Here is a 21,065-nt window from a genome sequence, read left to right on the forward strand (position 1 = left end):
TCAGAAGTAAAATTGGCTATCAGTGACGCATATAATTCTAGCTACTCAGGAGGTTGTGACCTAGAGTATTGTTGTTTGATGTCATCCTGAGTAGAAAACTCCATGGAACTCTGTCTCCAAAATAATCAGCAATAAGTCAGCCTGGAGGTATGGTCCAAGTGGTAGAGGGCTAGCCAAGCAAGAAAACCAAAAGAACAAGCCAAGCAAATCTCTGGCCCCAAGTTTAAACCCCAGTACCAACCAAAACTCTAAAAAAGCTCAATGAGGGAAAACGTACAGTCTATGTTACTTTGGGTCTGGCTCACTTAGTATGATTTTTTTCCCAAGTCTTTCCATTTCCTTATGAATGGAGCAATGTCATTCTTTCTAATAGAAGCACAGAATTCCATTGTGTATATATACCACATTTTCTAGATACATTCATCTACTGAGGGGCATCTGGGTTGGTTCCATATTTTAGCTATGGTAAATAATAGTGCAATGAATATGATTGTTCTAGTAGTTTTAGTATAGCCTTATTTCGGATCCTTTGGGTAGAAGTGGGGTTGCTGGGTCATAGGGGAGCTCTATGTTTAGTCTTCTGAAGAGCCTTTATACTGATTTCCAGAGTGGTTGAACAAGTTTACACTCCCACCAACAGTTTAGTAGTTTTGGCCACATCCCTGCCAACATCTACTTTTATTAGTTTTCTTTTTTTTTTTGGCCAGTCCTGGGCCTTGGACTCAGGGCCTGAGCACTGTCCCTGGCTTCTTCCGCTCAAGGCTAGCACTCTGCCACTTGAGCCACAGTGCCGCTTCTGGCCGTTTTCTGTGTATGTGGTGCTGGGGAATCGAACCTAGGGCCTCGTGTATCCGAGGCAGGCACTCTTGCCACTAGGCTATATCCCCAGCCCCTATTAGTTTTCTTGATAATGGCCATTCTTACTGGGGTGAGGTGGGATCTCAATGTTTTGATTTGCACTTCTTCATGATCACAATAGCTCAATGGCTATGTATATATGATCATTTAAGATGATGCTAAGTGAAATGAACTCCAAGATATGGAAACAAGTGGTTTTTCATTGTTTATACTTTTAATGTACAATGCAAAATCATTTTTTTCTTGCATTTTTTCTTTTTTTAACATTTGATAACAATTGACCTTATTTAATTTTTGGATAGGAATGTTAAAATTAAGAAGTGAGAGTGTTTTTTAAACTATATTTCAAGCAACTTTTCTTTTTTTTATTGTCAAAGTGATGTACAGAGGGGTTAAAGTTTCATACATTAGGCATTGGATACATTTTTTTGTACTGTTTGTTACCTCCTCCCTCATTCCCCCCTCCCCCTCCCCCTTTCCCTCTCCCCCCATGAGTTGTTCACTTGGTTTACACCAAACAGTTTTGCAAGTATTGCTTCTGTAGTCGTTTGTCTTTTTAATCCTGTGTCTCTCGATTTTGGTATTCCCTTTCACTTTCCTGGTTCTAATACCAGTATACACAGTTTCCAATGTACTCAAATAAGATACAGTGATAGTGCAGGTACAAGCACAGGAAGGGGATACAAGAGGATCATCAATAATAGAAGCTGCGATTTCATATGGCATGTTGAAAGTAATTACAACAGTGATATAACAGTCGTTGATCCATAGCATCATCTTATGTGTACAAAGGGCATAGTTATTGGGCTCTTGTGATCCTCTGCTGTGACTAGCCTAAACCTGTGCTAATTATTCCCTATGAGGGAGACCATAGAGTCCATGTTTCTTTGGGTCTGGTTCACTTCACTTAGTATAATTTTTCCCTATGTTGTCACTGTATTTGATTTTGGTACCTTGGGTATTGTATATGCATTTATCTGAATTAGGGAAGGGAAGGAGAACATCAAAATGGTGAGACAAAGGACAAAGTCAGGTGAGCCAATGCAACAGCTATACTTATGAGACAATATGTTGAAAACTAACTGTACAACTTCAGGAGGGGGCTGGGGAGGAGAGAAAGTGGGAGAAAAATGAAGGAGGAGGTAACAAGTTTGACAAGAAATGTCCTCGCTATTTTATGTATGTAACTGTAACCCCTCTGTATATTACCTTGACAATTAAATTAAAAATTTTTTAAAGCTCAAAAACGCAGGAAGATGAGATGTTACGTAATGAAAATAATTGTTATAGAGAAAGTTTAGTCAAAGAGAGATGAGAATGTGAAGAAAAACAGAATAATAGATAATGGAACTTCTCACCCTCTCCAACCCTAAATGCTTAATATTTAATACTTTTGAATATATTTACATAATTTAAAATGTTTTATAGGTAATTTTTAAGGTCGCTACCTTTGTAACAACAACCCCCTGGAGTCTATGGTAGGTAGCTAAGTCCTCTTTTTTATATTTTTATTATTTTGCTGTTACTAGGACTTGAACTCAGGGCCTGGCACTGTCCCTTAGGTTTTTCAAATGCTTAAGGCTGGTGCTCTGCCACCTGAGTCACAGTTCCACTTCTGGCTTTTTGGTCATTATGTGGAGATAATAGTCTCATGAACTATATTCTTCTTGGGCTGGCTTTGAACTGACATCTTCAGAGCTCAGCCTCCTGAGTAGCTAGGATTACAAGTGTGAGCCACTGGCGCCTGGCAAGCCCTCTTTCTTAGTGGTGCTTTTGGTTAGGATTCAAGACCATCCTATAGCCTTCAGTTTTGTTCTCCATCTTGTACTCTAGCTTGGTGCCTCTAGTTACTTGGCTCTGACAGTTTCCAGCTGCTACAGGAGGGAATAAGCCAAGAGCAAACTCGCCACCACAGAACCTTTAAAAATAATATGACACTGTCATATTTAAAAAGTGCTTCACGAGGGTTGTATTTGTTTTTAAAAGAAATCATAGAAGAGAACATGTGCTTCAAAACAATTTATGATGCAATATAAATATTATTCTATGTGTGTTTGTTCTCATTTGTCCAAACTTCCACATTCCTCTGGCACAGGATCTCTCTGAAGGCCTGACATGCTGACATTGTCCTGGAATTTATCAAGGTATAACAATAGTACTTCCAAAGAAAAATAATATTCTAGTGGCACATGATCAAATCCGTTATTTATTTTATGCCTCTCAAGTTACAAGTGGAGGACATTTAAAATTAGAGACCAAGAATGTTTTTGTGACTGGGCTCCACTTTGTTGTTATGAATAAAGAAAAGAAAAAGCTTTGAGCTCAGATTAAAATGTGACAGATGGCTTTTACTCTGGGACTCAGCTCAAAACCAGGTTTCTAGAGTTGGGGTGTGGTGAGTAGAATGATGACCTACCAAACCAGTATGTATCAAATCAACCTTTATGGAGGGCTGGACTCTGCAGGTGTGGTTTGGGGAGGCCCTTGAGATGGGGAGTTTTCCTGGATTAGACAAGTGGGACCAAAGTAATCACGAGGACCATTAGAATAGGGGAGCAAGAGCATTAGAGTCTGAGAAGAGGTGATGATGGAAGCAGAAGGTGGGGTGACATTATTGCTAGGAAAGGGCTACAAGGTTCAGGAATGTGGGTACCCCTGAGAGACGAGAGAGTAGAAAAGACAAGCTCTGTCTACATCTTGATTTAATGGCTGTGAGATGGATTGTGGCCTTTTAACCTCCAGAACAATGAAAGGAGAAATTGGTGTTGCTTTAAGCTACCACTTTTGTGATGATTTCTTACAGCAAGAACAGGAAATGGAAACATGTAAGATATGTAAGTATTACTTCTGCCTCATCTCCTAAGCAGTGCTTCCTCCTGCTGTGTGCTTTACTTCAGGGCAGCAGAGTGTAAGAGGACCAGAAAAGCTTCACATCAGACAGTCCCTAAATTCTGACACTTTCTGTGAAACACTGTGCTCAAGTTCCTCCCTGTCTCTGGAGCACTGATTACTTCCTAGGTAAAGTGCTAGCTGCTTATGTTTCAGATCCAATTGAATCCCCATCCCAGGGCACAGCAGTAACTAGCCAGATGCAGCAAAAAAAGTGATGTAAGGCGTGGAAGGTGTCTCCATGGTGTTTATCATAACAGTAAGTGAGCACAGGCCAGCTCTCCTCACCTCACCAAGTTAGCACACACAGGCTGTGCTATGCATACTGGAGCTTTTTAAAATGCAGGTGCCAGAGATCTACAGCCTCATCCTATTCACTTTAACCCCAGGTACTGTCAAAATGTCTTAACCAAGTTTACAAGCTGCTTTTTTTTTTTTTTTAAGGAAAGCTTTATTTATTTATTTTAAACTGCTTGGAGTGAACCCAAGGCCATGTGCATGTTAGTCCTGCTTGGCTCTAACAGCTTTATTAAAATATAATTTACATACCATCAAATCCACTTTGTTTTAGGTGCGTATGTCATGCTAATTCTAGGAATTTTAGTGATTTTGACAGTCTTAGCATTCTATTACAGACTCATCATTACCACAATCTACTTTTAAAACAGTTCACCACCTCGGAAAGAAACACAGTACAAATTTACTATCATTTATCTCTCCCCTTTCCCCAGCTCAGGAAACCCCTGATTAGGTTCCATCTCTAGAGAGATGGATCTTTTTGGATTCTGCATGTACATGGAACCATATACTCTGTGGGCTTGTGTTCCAGCGCATAGTCACCTTTACCAGCTTAACTTACCTATGTCCCATCCCTTCCTTTCACCTGAAATGACAGGAGAAAGGAATCACTTCCATTCTTTCAGTAAATAATGTTTACTTAGGTTCTTGTCTGTAGCTCTACTTCTGGAAACGGTCCAAGGTCAGGGCAACTTTTGTGTCCTTCTGGAGTCACTTTTTTCTTTATACCCTGTAAGTCTTCATTAGGTTCCTTTGCAACATGTTTTCCTAGACCCTTATGCTACAAGTTATTATACAATATTGCAATTGCCTGTCTGCATTACCTGTGAGTCTAGAGAAAGCAGACACTATATTTCTCTTCTTTTTGGTGTCTTAGATGATTTGTATGAGACTTCATACTCCAGATATTTAATGACAGAAAAGAAGAAAAAATGTCCCTAATAACAACAAGTTCTAGGTTTCTCTTTTGGTAAATTCAGAGAATCTGAAGATTTACCAAGGTCCATTTGTTGCTCACTAATACGAATGGTTATTTGATTGGGACAGGAGGATTTGTGATCTTCTGTTAGAAATCAAGAAACTGCAGCATTATACTGCATTTTATTTTCCTCAACTAATTTCTGGATACAATATAGTTAAAGGGTTTGCCTAGCAGTACTCTACTCAATCTGAGAAACATTTCTATTCACAGGGTAGGCTGAGAGACCTCTTCATTCCTCACTCTCTACTGACTGGTGTTTTCATTCATGTGTAGAAGATACTACAGTACAGAGGCATATAAGACAGTGTTCAGGAGTAAAATTAGGCTGGGATGTAGCGTAGGGGTAGAATGCTGGTTTGAGATATACAAGACCCTTTCTATTCCCTGCATTGCAAAGTAGGAAACAACAGCAAACTAGTAGCTGTATTAAAAAAGGCAAACATGAATTGGGTCAAATTACCTTTTTAAACTTTATTTAACCGATAGATAAAAAGTATTATTTCAACATGTAATCAATATGTAAACTGCTAATGGGCAAACTGTTTTCTTTCATGCTGAGCTTTCAAGATCCAATGGTCATTAAGCACAGCACATCGTAATTTGCATGGGGCTTACTTCATCGCTCACTGGCCACCTGTGGCTGGTAAGTAGTGGCTGGCAGTGACTATAGGATAGCCATGTCCAGACCTGTCCCAAGAGTTTTCAAGTTGGACCAGTGATGTTAGCAATTAAAGTATACTTGAATCATCTGGGGGATATTTTCTAAAGTTCCCATCTCTGTGTCTCCTGTCAAGAAATTTCTATGTAATTGGTCTGGGATGAATCTTATAATCAGTATTTTGAGACTGCTTCCAGGCTATGCAAATCAGGCCCTCCAAGAAGAGCTGGCCTTAAGTTAGGTTTACCACAATGCTGCTGTTTTTGTTGTTGTTGTTTTTTGCTTTGTTTTGTTTTGTTTTTTTTGCCAGTCCTGGGGCTTGAACTCAGGGCCTGAGCACTGTCCCTGGCTTCTTTTTGCTCAAGGCTAGCACTCTACCACATTAGCCACATTGCCACTTCCGGCCTTTTCTATATATGTGGTGCTGACGAATTGAACCTAGGGCTTCATGTATACGAGGCAAGCACTCTTGCCACTAGACCATATTCCCAGACCAATGCTGCTGTTTTAAAAATTAATTTTGGTATGCTTCATTATATTTTTTGTGTATGTGTGCTATTCCTGGGGCTTGACCTCAAGGACTGGGTGCTGTCCCTGATCTTTTGTATTCAAGGCTAGTGTTCTACCACTTGAGCCACAATTCCACTTCTGGCTTTCTGGAGTTTAATTGGAGGTAAGAGTCCCATGGATTTTCCTGCCTGGCTGGCTTTGAACTGAGATCCTCAGATCTTAGCCTTCTGAGTAGCTAGGATTACAGGTATGAGCACCAGCACTGGCTCTTCATTGAGCAAGCCAGGCAAGTTCTCCACAGTAAGTTATATTCTCTACCTGGCATACTTCTCTTTATACCAGGTCATTTGTTAGGTTTCTTGAATTCTTACATACTTGAGGTACTCTCAAGCATTGCTGGCCTTCTCAGTATCCTTACTTTTTAGGTTCAGGTTTCTGTTTTATATTTCCTTCACTTCTTCCCATCTTGCTTGCCTTAATTTTTTGTATTGTTTCTGCCTGGATTTGCATCTGTCTGTCCTTTGTGTCTAATGTTTGTAATGATTTTGTACTCTCTTCTTTTGGGTAACTTCCTTATTAAAAATACATCTAATTTAAAACATCTGTTCTATCACTAAAAGCTGAAAATAATCTCTGGCTATGAGAATGAAAGGGTCTATCTCAGGCATTAACCTGTATGGACTCTCAGACATTGCTTCTTTCAACAGAATCCAAATGTAGTTTATATGCTTGCTTCAAGAAGAGTCAGAAAACTGATTCTTAGGAGCACAGTGGCCATTGGGAGCACAGTGGCCATTGCTTCAAAATTCTGTAAAAGTTTTCTTTGTCCTCTTAAAAAATGAAAACTGAGTCTCTCTGAAAATCTCCCCTAAGGGAATAGAGCAATATTGAGTTCCTAGTACTATGGGAAACTGAAATTGGAAGGGTGAATTTTCAACTCATAACTTAAAAAAATATACCGTTGGCCTTCCACATCTATGGTTTCCATATTCATAGATTCAGTCAACCACAGACTGAAGCTACTTGTGAAAAATGCATCAGTACTGTATCTAAACAGATGGTCATGATTCCCTAAACAATAAGTATAATACCTATTTATACAACATTTGCATTGTGCTCAATGCAATGTAGAGGTGCTAAGCAATGTAGAAGTGTAAACAGAAAGACATATGTAGGTTCTGTGGCACTATACCATATTATATAAAGAACTTGTACATTAGTGGGTTTTGCTATCTATAGAGGGTCTGAAACCATTTTCCCAAATACCTAGAGACAACAAAGTACTGAAGAGAACACAGATAGGAATGAGCAGAAAAAAAAAAAAAAAAGAAAGGGTTTCAGGCCCTGGGAACTAGTGAGGGGTGGCTATGGAATTGGAGAACAATGAGAAGAGGAATCTTAAATTATTCCCTGCAGTCCTGGCTCCACATGTGGACTAGGCTAACTTCAAGGGTTAGGTCGAAGCACACAGGTCCCCAAACAGTATAATGAAAGGACGAATAAAAACAAAAATCTCTCTTCATAATTATCCTGCCCATGTCTGTTCTACTAGAGACCATTGTACTGCTGATCAATATGGGAGTTGCAACTCCTGGAAAAAGTGAGGGACATGGCTTCTGATTGCTTTTGCCAGCTTTTGATACTTCACAGAATGGAAAAGGCTATGTGATATCAAATGGTTGAGGTTTTGGTACTAGGTATGGTGGTACATACCTGTAACCCCAACTACCAGGTGGTTCTAGAGGATTGAAGCTCAAAGCTGGATCTGGGCAATACACCTGGGGCCCTACCTGAAAGATAACTAAAGCAAAAGGGGTTGGGGGTATGGCACAAGTGGTAGAACACCTGTCCAGCAAGTGTAAGTCCTTGTATTCAATTCCCAAGACTTCAAAAAGAAATTTTTAAAAATCTTTAAAGCCTATCATCACAGTATACCAGAAAAGTAAAAGAAAAATGGGGAAGGATAAGGGTAAGCATTCCTTTTTGGAAGATTAAGGTCTAAAACTGTGCAGTTAATGTCTCCTTCTTTAAAATTTAAATTGGAAATTGGTCCGTGTCATTATTAGATGAATCAGAGAGCATCCATCTGCTAGAACAGAGATTCGTCCTTCTCTGTGTTGTAATAGTTTTATTATCAGAAATTAAAAAGTGGCCTGCAGAAGTAACCGCTATTGGTGGCTAATTATTGTGAGAAAGAGAAGATTAGTTTCAATTAAAATAAAAATGAAATGGATGACATGCATTCACTGGTGTTTAAGTGTACATTATCCAATGGTACCAGCCATCCATAGCATATTCAGCTGCCAACAACTGCAGTAGTAGTTTATTACATGTAAGGGCCTCAGCTGGGTGCTGGTGGCTCATACCTCTGATCCTAGCTACGCAAGAGGCTGAGATCTGAGGATCACGGTTCAAAGCCAGCCAGGGCAGAAACGTCCATGAGACTGTTTATCTCCAATAAACTACTCAGAAAAAGCTGGAAGTAGTGCCATATATGGCTCAAGTGGTAGAGCCCTAGCCTTGAGCACAAAGAAGCTCAGTGACAGTGCCCAGGCCCTGAGTTCAAGATGCAGGACCAGACAAAAAAATTAAAAAATCTCATGTACTTTTCTTCCTGGGCTAGCTTTGAGCTATGATCCTCAGATCTCAGCCTCCTGAGTGCTGGGATTACAGGCGTGAGCCAACAGTATACAGCATGGAGTTGTTCTTGAGTTGGATGATGGAAAAGGCTGCACAATCATGTGAATGTATGGATGTCACTGGCCTGGATACTAACATTAAAATGTTAAACTGGCTAACTATTCAAAATTGTACAATTGTGTGTTTTACTACAGTACTTTTAAAATTTTAAATGAGATTTTCCCCCTTTCCCAAGTGACTGTCTCCTTGGAAGCTGTTACTCCTCACCACTCCCCCCACCCCCCATGCCTATTTATGAAATTCTACCATGACTCTGCCAATGCTATCATGACTTCAGTAGAGGAGTTATGTCCATAGTTATCATTCAACGCTGTGTGGGGAAGAAGGCAGAAGATTCCATAAAAGGGAATGAGTTTGAGAGGCCATCATGAAAACTAGTGGTCAGTGTTTTCTCCAGTTCTGGGTTCTCCTTCTTCCCCAAGGCTTTCTAGACTTCCAAGAAGAGAGACAGGCACAAAGCACCGGGTTCTCAAAGGGACTGGACAATGGGCTCTGCTGGGTCTGGAAAGCTCAGTATCCCGGGCTGCTGTGCCCAGAATCATATCCAGATTCTGCTCAGGCATGTGTAAGCTCTTGGCAAAACAAGGCTTCCTGTTTTCAAGATAATGTCTTAAAATGGCTCATAAAGAGTTTCTTGGACAGAACTAGTCCTTGCAAAGCAATATTTTGATGATTGAACTATAAATGAATCAGAAACATATGGAGTGAATTTCCCTTGGGTTTGGCAAAGCACATTTTGGACTTGATTCTGCCCAGGATATTTGAAAGATGGTTTCCAGTGTTTGTTGAATCAAACAAGGCTTCACTTTTTCCACTTCCCTTTTAAGCTCTGAGAGTGTAAGAAGAAAGACAAAGATTTCAGAGCCTTTGTTCCCTAGTGCTCCCAGATCTCTACACAAATGCAGAATGTATTCTCCTAAGAGCTACAGTAGAAAGCACATTTGCCAGCTACCTTGTAGCTCTCTTTTTTGTCTCAACTGCAGTATAGTTCAAGAGGTTTCTTTTTTAATTTACAAATGAAGGGTTTCAGACAGATTTTTTCAAAGAACAGAAACTCCCTTGGGGTGAACTCTTTTGCACTCACCAACAGAGATTCAAGCTTACTGTTCTTGCAACCCTGGGCGTTGAACTCTGTGGAGCGGCATTTTGATGGACTGCCATCGATCTGTAGAGTACTTCTATGTGGCCAGAAAGAATGCTCATGTTCTTGGATGTGTTGAAGGGACATTTTAGAAGAAAGGTAAGAGCTCAAGATGCTGGTGCAAGTTTCTTTTTTCCTTCCTTTCACATGTTGTTAAAGTGCCTTGAACTATAATAAACATCTCCGGGTCTTTTCAGATGAATTGCTCTCTGTACTATTTGGAAACTCCTTTGTCCACAAGCATACTACTGCTAAGAGTGTTATGAGACTAATACATGTCTCAGGGGATTTTTAATTTCTTACTGTCTCAGGAACATAAGCATATAAGGCTCAGTATCGATTTGGGAAAATTGAATTAAGATTTCATAACTTATTATTTATTTATTTATGTATTTATTGGTGCTGGTCTTGGGGCTTGAACTCAGGGCCTGGACACAATCCCTGAGTTTTTGTGCTCTACCATTTTAGCCACAGTTCCACTTCTGGAGTTTTGGTACTTGTTTAGAGATAAAAGAGTTTCACATACTTTCCTGCCTGGGCTGGCTTCAAACTGTAATCCTCCAATCTCAGCCTCTTGAGTAGCTAGGATTTACAGGCATGAACACCAGCAACCAGCTGGAGATTTCATGATTTTTTTTTAAAGGATCATTGATGAAATGCAAAAATGAGAACTATGACTTTTATTCTGAGCTTTCCAAATCAAATAGACAAACAGCAAGCTTTTCCTTTATTAATGATCTCATCTTCTCACTATAGATGTAATACCATGAAATGCAGTGACTAAGAGAATAGTTCTTCTCAGAAATGTTTTATAGTCTAGAAAATACTGAAACATTTACACCTATTTTGTTAAATAATCCAATGTAATAGCATACAACTGAGCACATACAATTTGCAGCTACCAAATCATTTTAATCCCCCCTCTGCAGTATAAAAGGAAGAGGAGAGAGAGGAGGAAAATGGATGAGGAGGAAGAAAAGGAAGAGGAAAAGAAAACCTAAAGGCTAGAATAACAACATTCCTAGGGAGAGAAGAATCTGAACAATAACATGCAGGTAGAAAAATACTGGGAATAGTTAAACTGAAACCCAGAAACTAGAGAACAAGATAGGTCATCATGAATATGAATGCTTCTCTTCCTCCAACTCAAAACTCTTGGTGATTACAATCTCCCTGGTCACCAGGCCTGTACTTGCATTCTCTGTTCATTGATTTATTGGCAGGCTGTCTGTGGGCAAGTTGTATTCCTATGAGTCTTACTCTCCTTATCTGCAAAATAGGAGTAACATTTCCTATCTTGTAGTATTACTGCAAATATCGAATTAGACCATTTGCTAGGAACCTCTGAATGGGACCTGGGGTATATTGAATGCTCACAAAATAAAACCTAGTGGTTTTACTCTCCAAAACAAGCCCCTATTCCCTGCTGCATCCAACCTCTTCCCTGTGACTTTGACCTTTAGGCCTTTATCATTCCAGCAATCTAGCCACCAGATTGGAGAGCTGTCTGTAGCCCTCTCCTTCCATTTTTGCCCTCTAAGAACAATCAGTGGCCAGGTCCTGTTGATTCTATTCCTCAGACCACTTACATTTGACTTCTGCTCTTCATGGACATCTCCATATAAGGCCTTTGACCTTGTCATTACAAGTGTTCACAATGCAAGCTAGTCTCGCACATTGAGTTCAACTACCCAGGCAACCTTGAGCAAGTCCTTTACTACTCGGAGCCTTAATTTACTCCTTGGTGGAAATGAAATAACTAATGGATTCTTGTACTTCTCACAGATGGGAAAAATGAGAAGAAATTGATAGGTTTCTAGATGCCTGTGATCTTCCAGAATTGAGACAATGAATATAAAGTTAACCATGACAAGCAATTTGAAAGTCACTGCAAACAATGAACCAGTACTACAGGATTAAATTTTTGTGAGCACATTTTCATCAGTTCTTTTTTTTTTTTTTTTTGGCCAGTCCTGGGCCTTGGACTCAGGGCCTGAGCACTGTCCCTGGCTTCTTCCCGCTCAAGGCTAGCACTCTGCCACTTGAGCCACAGCGCCGCTTCTGGCCGTTTTCTGTATATGTGGTGCTGGGGAATCGAACCTAGGGCCTCGTGTATCCGAGGCAGGCACTCTTGCCACTAGGCTATATCCCCAGCCCCTTTTTTCATCAGTTCTTTAGCACAATCTATGTTTCATGCATGTTTCAGTTGACATATCCCTTATTCATTTGACAGGCATTGTTGATTTGATGTTCTCATAGGCTCACTGCAGCCTTCTTTGCAGTTAGGAATGCCAGCTAAAACACTTATAGGGCCAAGCTAAATAGCAAGCTCACCAACAAAAAGCACCAAGTTAAAAAAAAAAAAGCATGACACTAAATAGACCATGCAAGGGACACTTAAGGCAAAGCTACTCCTCATTCTACTTCAGTTTGGAATCTGAGTGCTCAGAACAGGCCCATAAAGAACTAGGAAAGTGCCTCTAGAATTGATCTGGGTTTGTAAATGCTATATCCTAACAAAGCAGTGAATTTTGCAAGATGTATGACCTCACGCAAGGAAGGATCCACAGAGTGGGTACCTACCTCCCAGGACTGCTGTGGAGATTCAAGAAGGGAATCTCAGCATCTACTCAACAACTGAGAGCTGATGTTATTATTGTTATTACTAATGACCATTGTCATGCCTGCCCCTGCACTATCACTGATGATTACCATGCCATCCCACACATGGTTTTAAGGTCAGATGGTGTCATTTAGAGACTTGGTATTCAAGTTCTTTTTCATGCATCTTCCCACTTGCCTTTTGGTGGCTCCAAGTAAGCCTTCCTTTTTCTAGGAATTTACTTCCCACTTCCTTCCCCTAGTGTGCTGGGTATGTCTCCCTTCTCTCCTCTTTGCAGCTCTCAAGGCTGTTAGGTTAAAAACAACTCTGCAGCCTTTTCTAGCTGGAATTAACATCTCTTATCTCTATCAACAACCACATCTTTCTGTTCTCATGGAAGCTGTCATTTTCTACATTTTGTTAAAACTCTTTGCACATGTTTTATTTCTCTGAAGAGGTACACATAGCTCTGACTCATCTTGGCGTTTACTGCACAACGCTTAATACAATGCCTTGTTCTTAATACAGTAGATAATAAATGCTTACTGATGAAACACAATAACAACAGCAAAAAAAAAAAAAAAGAAAAACCCTACAAGACAGTTAGCTTTTGCTTTATTGAACAGGACATAATATGTATAAAAAACAAATTTTGACTTGGGAAATTCTACATCTGCACAAACCAGCTTACTTTCTTTTTTTTTTTTTTTTAAAGTTTCTAACTTACAATAAAAGTCACAGAAAGTCAACACTGAGTTCTTGTAATCTGATGTCTTGTTCCCCAGTGCCTGCTTGTTCGTATCATGTCAGTGATGGCCCCTTTTATGGGCAAGTCATGAACCTTGAAATCTGTGCTAAATAATCCAGGCACAAACAGATTCCAAATTACATCACAGTTGTTGTTTTTTTTTTTTTCCTTCAACAATCTTACTCTAATAACCCAAACAAGAACACTTGACACTTGGAGAAGACATTGCTTCCAAATAGCTTGAAGCTTAGGCAAACCATTATGCAGTAACAGAGCTGGGGATGAGGGAAGTCTGTGTTCCAGTGACCCAATGTGTTCTCATCTGTTCTGGAAGTAACGAAGGAGCCAGCAGGCAGGTATGGAACTCATCTTTCCTCTTGTGCATGGGAGGCTTGCTTTAATTTCTAAGGAAAAAGGACACCATGAGGTACTTTGCAATCACTATGTTCTCTTTTGCCCCTTCTAGCATATTGTTTTCCTTACCAGTTATTTCAAGACAAATCAAAATACTTGTCTTGCTTGTGTGGTCTCCCCCATTAGGTGGCATTTTCCTGTTTGGAAATAACCACTGGACTATCAACTGGAGAGTGGATGTGTGCTGCAGAATGAGCAATGGTCCTAGTAAAGGAGCAGTGGCCTCCTCACCAGTATTGGGAGGAGCAAAAGAAACAGGGAGCATGCTGGCCCTTACCGGTGTGCACCTGTGATTACCTGTTCCACTTGGTGCCTCTTTCTTGCTTGTGCCTTATCATGGCTGTGAATTTAGAACAGTTGTCACGTTCGTTCAACCCTTCCTGTATTTATGAGGATGTTTCAGCCAAGAGATGGGCATTCTAACTCCTCTGATATCAGAGAGATGAGATTTGAAAAGTGATTAATGAATCTCACATGCAGATCACCTTCTCCAGCCTCAAATTCTGTTTCTGCAGCAAATGTGCATGCTATGAGAGAGCATACATATAAGGGCACTGAAAGGTACTAATGCCACTGATTATTACTATTCAAGCTAAATGGGAAAAGAGAGGGCTGGGAACTGATTTGGAAAAATATGGCCATGATAGTACATGGTCTTGCAGAACAAGCAGGAACTTAGATGACAGGGTGAATTTTCACTTCCCTTTAAGAGACAGGATATTGAAAGGTAGTAGAAACACCAGACCCTTTCTGAGCTCAAAGGAGCATCAAATAGAAAACTGAGTGAAATCCATCCTCTAGTAATAGCCACCACCACTGAGATGCAACCTTGCTAAAGGCAATCTACTAGTTTTGACAGACCCTCTAGTTGAAGTCCATAAGACAAGGCTCTAACTTTCCTTCTTAGATGCCCCAGCAAGTCAAGCTCTCTTGAGAAGCTTGACCCAGGCTTACCAAGGCGTCTTTCATGGACGTCCCCATGGAAATTTGGGGATACTATTTCCCTTTATTAAAATATGTAGTAAGTTCCTTTATGAATCTAACTCAGAAAACAAAGATAGTATGTTAAGAAAATAATGTTCTTAACTTGATAGCTATTAAGGCTTGAACTGAGTTACCTCTGCAAGTTTTGTATGTTGGAACCTTAACCTTCCAAACCTCAAAATGTGACTCCTTCAAAGATCAGGCCTTTAAGCTGGGCACCATTGCCTGTAATCCTAGCTACTCAGGAGGCTCAGATCTGAGGATCACAGTTCGAAGCCAACCTGGGCAGGAAAGCCCATAAGACTCTTCAATTAACCACTAGGAAACTGGAGGTAGACTATGGCTCAAAGTGGTAGAGTGCTAGCCTGGAGTGAAAAAGCTCAGGAATAGCACCCATGCCTTGAGTTCAAGCCCTGGGACAGACAAAAAAATAAAAATTAAAAATTAAATCAGGCCTTTAAAGAAGTGGTTGAGGTAAAACAAAGTCACAGGGGCCTCATCCAACCATGAACCAAGTCCTTATAAAAAGAGATTAAGACACAAACAACACAGAGACCAAGGAATGACTTATGGGAGAAGGGAGCCATCAATCCACCAGAAAGAAAAGCGTCAAGAGACATCAGCCTTGATCTTGAACTTAGCCTGAAGAACCGAGAAGGAATATGCTCCTGTGGTCTAAGCCACACAGCTTATCATGACAGCTCTAACAAACTAATTATAGAGAATAGTAAGTGATCTTCTTTATTATCAGTAAGGAAAAAAATCTTGATTTTTAGTAACATACACACACTTTTTCATTTTTTTGGTCATTTTTCTTTAATCCAACATAGATATTAATAGCTGCTAAATAGGCCTAGATGGAGTTCAAGGTCCCTGCATTAGGAAGAAGAATAGGTTCTTGTTTATTCTTTAGTTTTGTTATTCTCAGGCACCCTGGGAATAGGGTAGGAATTATTTTTACCATTTTATAAGTGAGAAAATAGACTTAATGCAAAGGACTTAACTCAGGACCTCAGACAGAGTATATAATCCAGACTTTCAAGTATATGTTCTCTCCTGCTTTGTTCATATTCTTAGCACTTTTTCTTCTTCATGAGCATTATAATTTTCCAAGTTTGGTATATTTTCACTTTTCAATATGTGTTTCTTTGTTTTTGAAGCCTTATCTCATTTTTCTGCAATTCTGTTGGGTTATCTTTTCTATGTTTTTAAATTTTTGTTATTGTGTAAACTTCCAGTGCATGTAAGAGGATCTTGTTATTCAGTCAATTTCCTTCTGAATCCTGTACTTTACAGGATGCTAAATGCTCATGAGATGCAAAGTAAAGGCCTTTTGGAACCTTTATATTAATTATGCCTTTATCTTAGGACTTTATGTTATACAATCAAGAGTTTCTTTTATGGGAATCTCAGAATTTCCATACTAAGGAACAGCAAAAAGAAAATAAAAAAGCAGTCATAGTCTGTATAGGCCTATACATCTAGGCGCTCCTCTAGAAGGATTAAAAAACTCTGGCTCCAGACAAGACAAGAGAGGAGACAAAACTCACAGCAGGGATGAAGCAAGAAAACCAAACCTGATGCACCCAGCAACACCCACTGGAGGGTGTCTGGGGATGTCCAGACAACAGAGCTGCTCTGCCTTTGTAGTGCCTCTACTTTGTGGTTCCAAGCTTACATTTCAGGCAGAAGGGAGAGCCCAGGAAGTCTGGAGAGAAATTCCATACCTGGTTGCCACCACCAATGTTCTGCACAGCTTAAACCGGCTCAATGGACTCTTTTGTCCCAAACAGTGACGAAGATGCCTCCTCATAAAGAGGCAAACACGTCAGCAGAATAATGCCAGATGTCAAGAATCACTGGTGCTTAGTTAAAATGTCAGACATGTTCTTTATTTTCTGGTCATTTATTCTTGTTTGAAAATACTTTGTGGCTGTACCATGGTAATAGCAGTCTTTGTTAATATCTATCTAAGTCAGGCATAATATTATATATTGCTTCATCCATGTATCATTTAACTTACTTCCCATACAATCTGCTATTCTCACTTTTACCGATGAAGAAACTGAGCCTTAGAAAGAAACTTGCCTAATGTTTTCTTAATGAAGAGGTGGCAGAATTAGAACAGGAACCCCAATTTATCTGATGCAAAAACCTATCATGTTAGCCAAAGCACCAATATTGCCATAAGAACTGTATCTTCACAATCTATTCTAGTTCACATCTTTTGGACACTTGTTCCATAAAGTGTTGAACTATCCAGTATGCACAAAACTTTCCATCCAAGCTGTAGTTCCCAGATGGCCCATAATACTGAAAGTAACACACACACACAAAACCCCTCTGTAAAGCATTGTCTGGATTCTTGACATAGAAAGGTGGATACCAAAATCTAGGTATGTTACCAAAGTTTTGAATATTTGAGCCTAAAACAATGTCTTCCACAACTACTCAGAGCATCTTGTCTTGTGCTGTTTGGAGGCCATTTTTATGATTGTCTGGTTCCAGGACATTACTGAAGTGTGGAATGCATGTTTTCAGCAAGTTTCAACTTACAGAAATCTGCATAAAGGGTTTTCTCTGTGTTGCCATTAGTGCTTTAAGCAATGTTTTCTTGGGAGACCATCATAGTCTTAAAAAGAATGTTCATGAGCTTTTCTAATATATGACAAATATTTATAATACCATAGTATCCATATCTCAAATATATAGTTTCATGAGGCCTTTTGGCTTGTTGCTGAGTTGTATCTGTAGTGCATCAGACCAGATGAAGGGAATAGAGCCCCAAGAGAAAAGATGGAAGAAACCCATGAATTCCCCCCCCCCCCCCCAGTCGTCTTAATTTTCAGATGTAGCCACAGATATTTGTCCTTGGAGAACTTAGAATCTCAAAATCATTTTATTCAGCTATTCAAATGTCCTTTCACATTGATAACTGTACCACTCTAAAAAGTTGTTTAAGTTAGAAACATTCAATGTTTGCCCCAAAGTAGGAGTAAAGTGAGATAGGAAAAAGAATGTAACAACAACTTGGATATCTCTCAGTATTGCCAGGATATTTTCTTTTTGGATGTGAACATCATCACCAGATTTTGTTTAGGGCATCTCATGTGGCCAAGAGAAGAATAGCAATTAGATTTCAGCTTTCCAAACTAATGCCTGGCCTATTTTTCAGGTACCATACAAACCAGTGCAAAGCCAATCTATTAGAGCAACCCCTAGGCACAGTGGGCTGGTAACAGTTCCTGTGTTGCTTGTTATCTCTCTGAAACAAACCTCAGCACACAAGAAACCCAAATAAGACCCAACCAAATGTAATTCCTCACTTGACCCTGTATTTTCAGGTCATTTTTCTACTACCACTTTTCTACTGTGCCCCAATTCCCCCAAAGAACAGTTTTGCCCCTTTCCTGTCTTTTTCCAGCATGAAACTTGCTGGGGTTGGGAAAAGCTAGCTCTCAGCCTGAATCCTGAACTCCCAGCCCCTCCACTGCAGAGAGGTTTGCCTCAAAAAAGAAAAAAAAAAACAACAAAAAAACCCCCACCAGTTTCAGAGACATCTACTCCGGACACCAGGTTCAAGAATTCCAAACCCATACATCCTTCAATATTGGTAGCTCCTACAATGGGTAAATTCTCTAAAGCCGCCAGTGCCCCCAACCAATGTAAAAACCCACTGATCAAAATCAACAAGAAACTCAAAAAGCACCCCAAAATGATGCCAAGTTCCTCATGCATACCTTAAACACCACCCGGAGCTCTTGCTTCCTACATGGGTTCTGCCCCGTTGGGCTGTTTGCTGGCTCTCCGAATAGCTTGGCTTTCTGCAACTGAGCAACAGTCTCCACCAGCGCCAGGCTCTGCAAATCCACATGCTACACACACAGCCTTGCGGTGCCAGGCAGCCCCTTCGTCTTCCGCCCCCCCCCCAACCCCCGCCGCGCCAGTGCCCTGGAAGCTAACCAGCTCCCTCGTGGGGTGCAATGAGAAGGGCGAGGAGCCAGCCAGAATTGGGGAGGGGTGAGGATTCAACTCACCCTGCACTAGGTAGCCAACCATCTGGTTTAGAGGGGTCCATTTTCTCCCCCTTTAAACCTCTCGCGCCCCCTCCCTGATGCTTCCTCCAGCCTGCTTCAGAAACATCCCCCTCCTCCTGGGCGTGACCCGCGGGCACTCAGACCTCACCCCCAAGCAGCCGCCCCCCAGCCTAGCCAGGAGGCATACAGGATCACCTCCTCTTACCTTCACAAAGCCACAATTCTCAGAAGCCCGGCTACAATCTGTAAGAAGTCCAGTTTTGTCCCGGGCAGGGGAGGCCACCGGTGTCAGAAGCAGGGGGCATCTCGAAAGGCGACACGGGGCAGGGGTGGGAGGAGTGCAAAGCAGACCTTGAACCAGACCCACAGACCCTGCACTTGGCCTTCCCAGAGCGCCCCCGGCTTCTGACTCCGCCTGCAGCCGGGAAGATCGCAAGAAAGCGGCCCTTTAACAGTCTGCAACTCACAGCCGGAGCTGTTTTCCTTTTCTTTTCTGTTTTTAAAGAGTATTTGTTGAGCTTTTTAACATGCAGTTTGTCTCCTTCTGCAGGGAGTTATTCTGTGATCCCATCACCTGACTTGGCAGCTCCCCTGGATAATTCAAAGTGGGCTATTTGAGTTCTAATCAGAAAGCTAATCTCCTCCTGGCCCCTCACCTAAGTCAACATCTGCTGCCCCCGCCCCCACCGCTCACCCACAGAGGGGGAGACACTCAACACCCTAATGGTAATTAACCTTCCTAGAACCTTCCCTAGGGGAACTGCTTGCTATTTTTCTTTAGCAGTGCTGATGTTTTCTTTTGGTTTGGTTCTTCTGGGGTACAAGCCCTCCCAAGTGCCAGCAACCTCTGAGTTAGCAGAGATTTCCCCAGCCGCATCTGCACTGGCATCCTTGATGTTCACAGAGAGAAACTCTCTGTAGATTGGAAAAGTCGCTGAATAGATTTTCAAAGGATAGACTGTGCCATGAATTGCCAAGTCTTAGTAGATTTGCAACACGTGTGCACAAAACCTAAAATGTACACTATTTAGTATTATTGCCACCTTTCTTCATTCTGCAAAATGTCAGTGGGATCGTTGGGGGTACCCAGCCTTCTTGCTCTGACCTTGATCTCCTCTAGTCACCTCAACTAAGCATAATATCAAGCAGAATCTGCTTGGGTGTTAAGCAAGTATCTCTTACAGGACAAGCCCTATCCCCAGCCTTCACTTCTAGTCACATCACAGTCCCTAAGGCCAATTGCCAGACCTTTTGAAGCCACCAACCACCATCTTAGGTTAATCATGAGAATAATTTTATTCTTTCTCAATTTCCCCGTCTTAGCATGCGCCTTCTCCATCCAAATGACACCTATGGAGGAGTCAGTGTGTTCCGTGGCTCAGCAGAGATTGAGAGGTTCTTTGAGAACTGAGAACAGCAATACATGAGCACCGCACTAGTGAGCAGGATTTAAAAGCTCTAGTGTGTTCACTGTTTAATGCCAAGGCCAACCAAGATGATCTACATGCCTTGTGGACTCTGAGTCTCCCTTTCTCCCCCAAGTTTGTCGAATTGGGAAGGATTAATTCTGTCTGTGAGAACAGATGATCGTATTGGCCAGTCCCTTCTGCCTCCCCACCCATATGCACCAAAGGAAACTGTTAATTCTTTCTTGCCAGGCCCCATGTTAGATTTTATGATCATCTTAAAACAGACACTATTGGATGGATGCTGTACCCTCAGAATCACTTTTTAATACTTTGATACATGTCCCTCTGAGGCGAGTTCAGAATAATTACTGTTCTCCTTATCCTCACCTGGAGGAGCCAGGGGTATAAGAAGGAATTAGCAGTCAGGTCTCTGTACTTAGTGCTCAGTTTTTCAAAGGAAAACAAGATATGCATGAGAGAAATATAAATGTGAACACCCGAATGACAGATTGGTGTTTGTTTATGTCTCTCTCTGCAGGTATAGTAAACAACATACAAAGTGTTGTGGCAGTTCGCCATGAGAACTCCTCTCTTAATGATAATAAGGTGCCAGGCACTAGAGGCTCATGCCTGTAATCAATCCTAGCTACTCAGAAGGCTGAGATCTGAGGATCACAGTTCGAAGCCAGCCCAAGCATGAAAGTCCATGAGCCGCTTATCCCCAATAAACTACTAAAAAAAAAAAAAAAGCTGGAAGTAACTGTGGCTCAAGTGGTAGAGCACTGTTCTTGAGCACACAGAGATCCAGGGATAGATCCCAGGCCCTGAGTTCAAGC

At 41.0% G+C, this 21,065-nt stretch overlaps 1 protein-coding gene across 10 annotated transcripts in view; it reads right to left on the reverse strand.

Moving 5' to 3' along the window:
- Phactr1 (phosphatase and actin regulator 1) overlaps window positions 1–21,065 on the reverse strand; it is a 432,942-nt gene that overhangs the window by 234,390 nt on the left and 177,487 nt on the right. Inside the window, exon 1 of one of the 10 annotated variants that reach the window (XM_048348468.1) lies at window positions 19,026–19,209. The exons of the other annotated variants lie outside the window; for them this stretch is intronic. The gene's annotated coding sequence lies outside the window, so the exon portion shown is untranslated. Of the gene's footprint in view, window positions 1–19,025; window positions 19,210–21,065 lie in introns of those variants that run through there. 10 annotated transcript variants of the gene reach the window in all.

The sequence above is a fragment of the Perognathus longimembris genome, chromosome 6, assembly GCF_023159225.1.
Source record: "Perognathus longimembris pacificus isolate PPM17 chromosome 6, ASM2315922v1, whole genome shotgun sequence".
Taxonomy (NCBI): domain Eukaryota; kingdom Metazoa; phylum Chordata; class Mammalia; order Rodentia; family Heteromyidae; genus Perognathus; species Perognathus longimembris.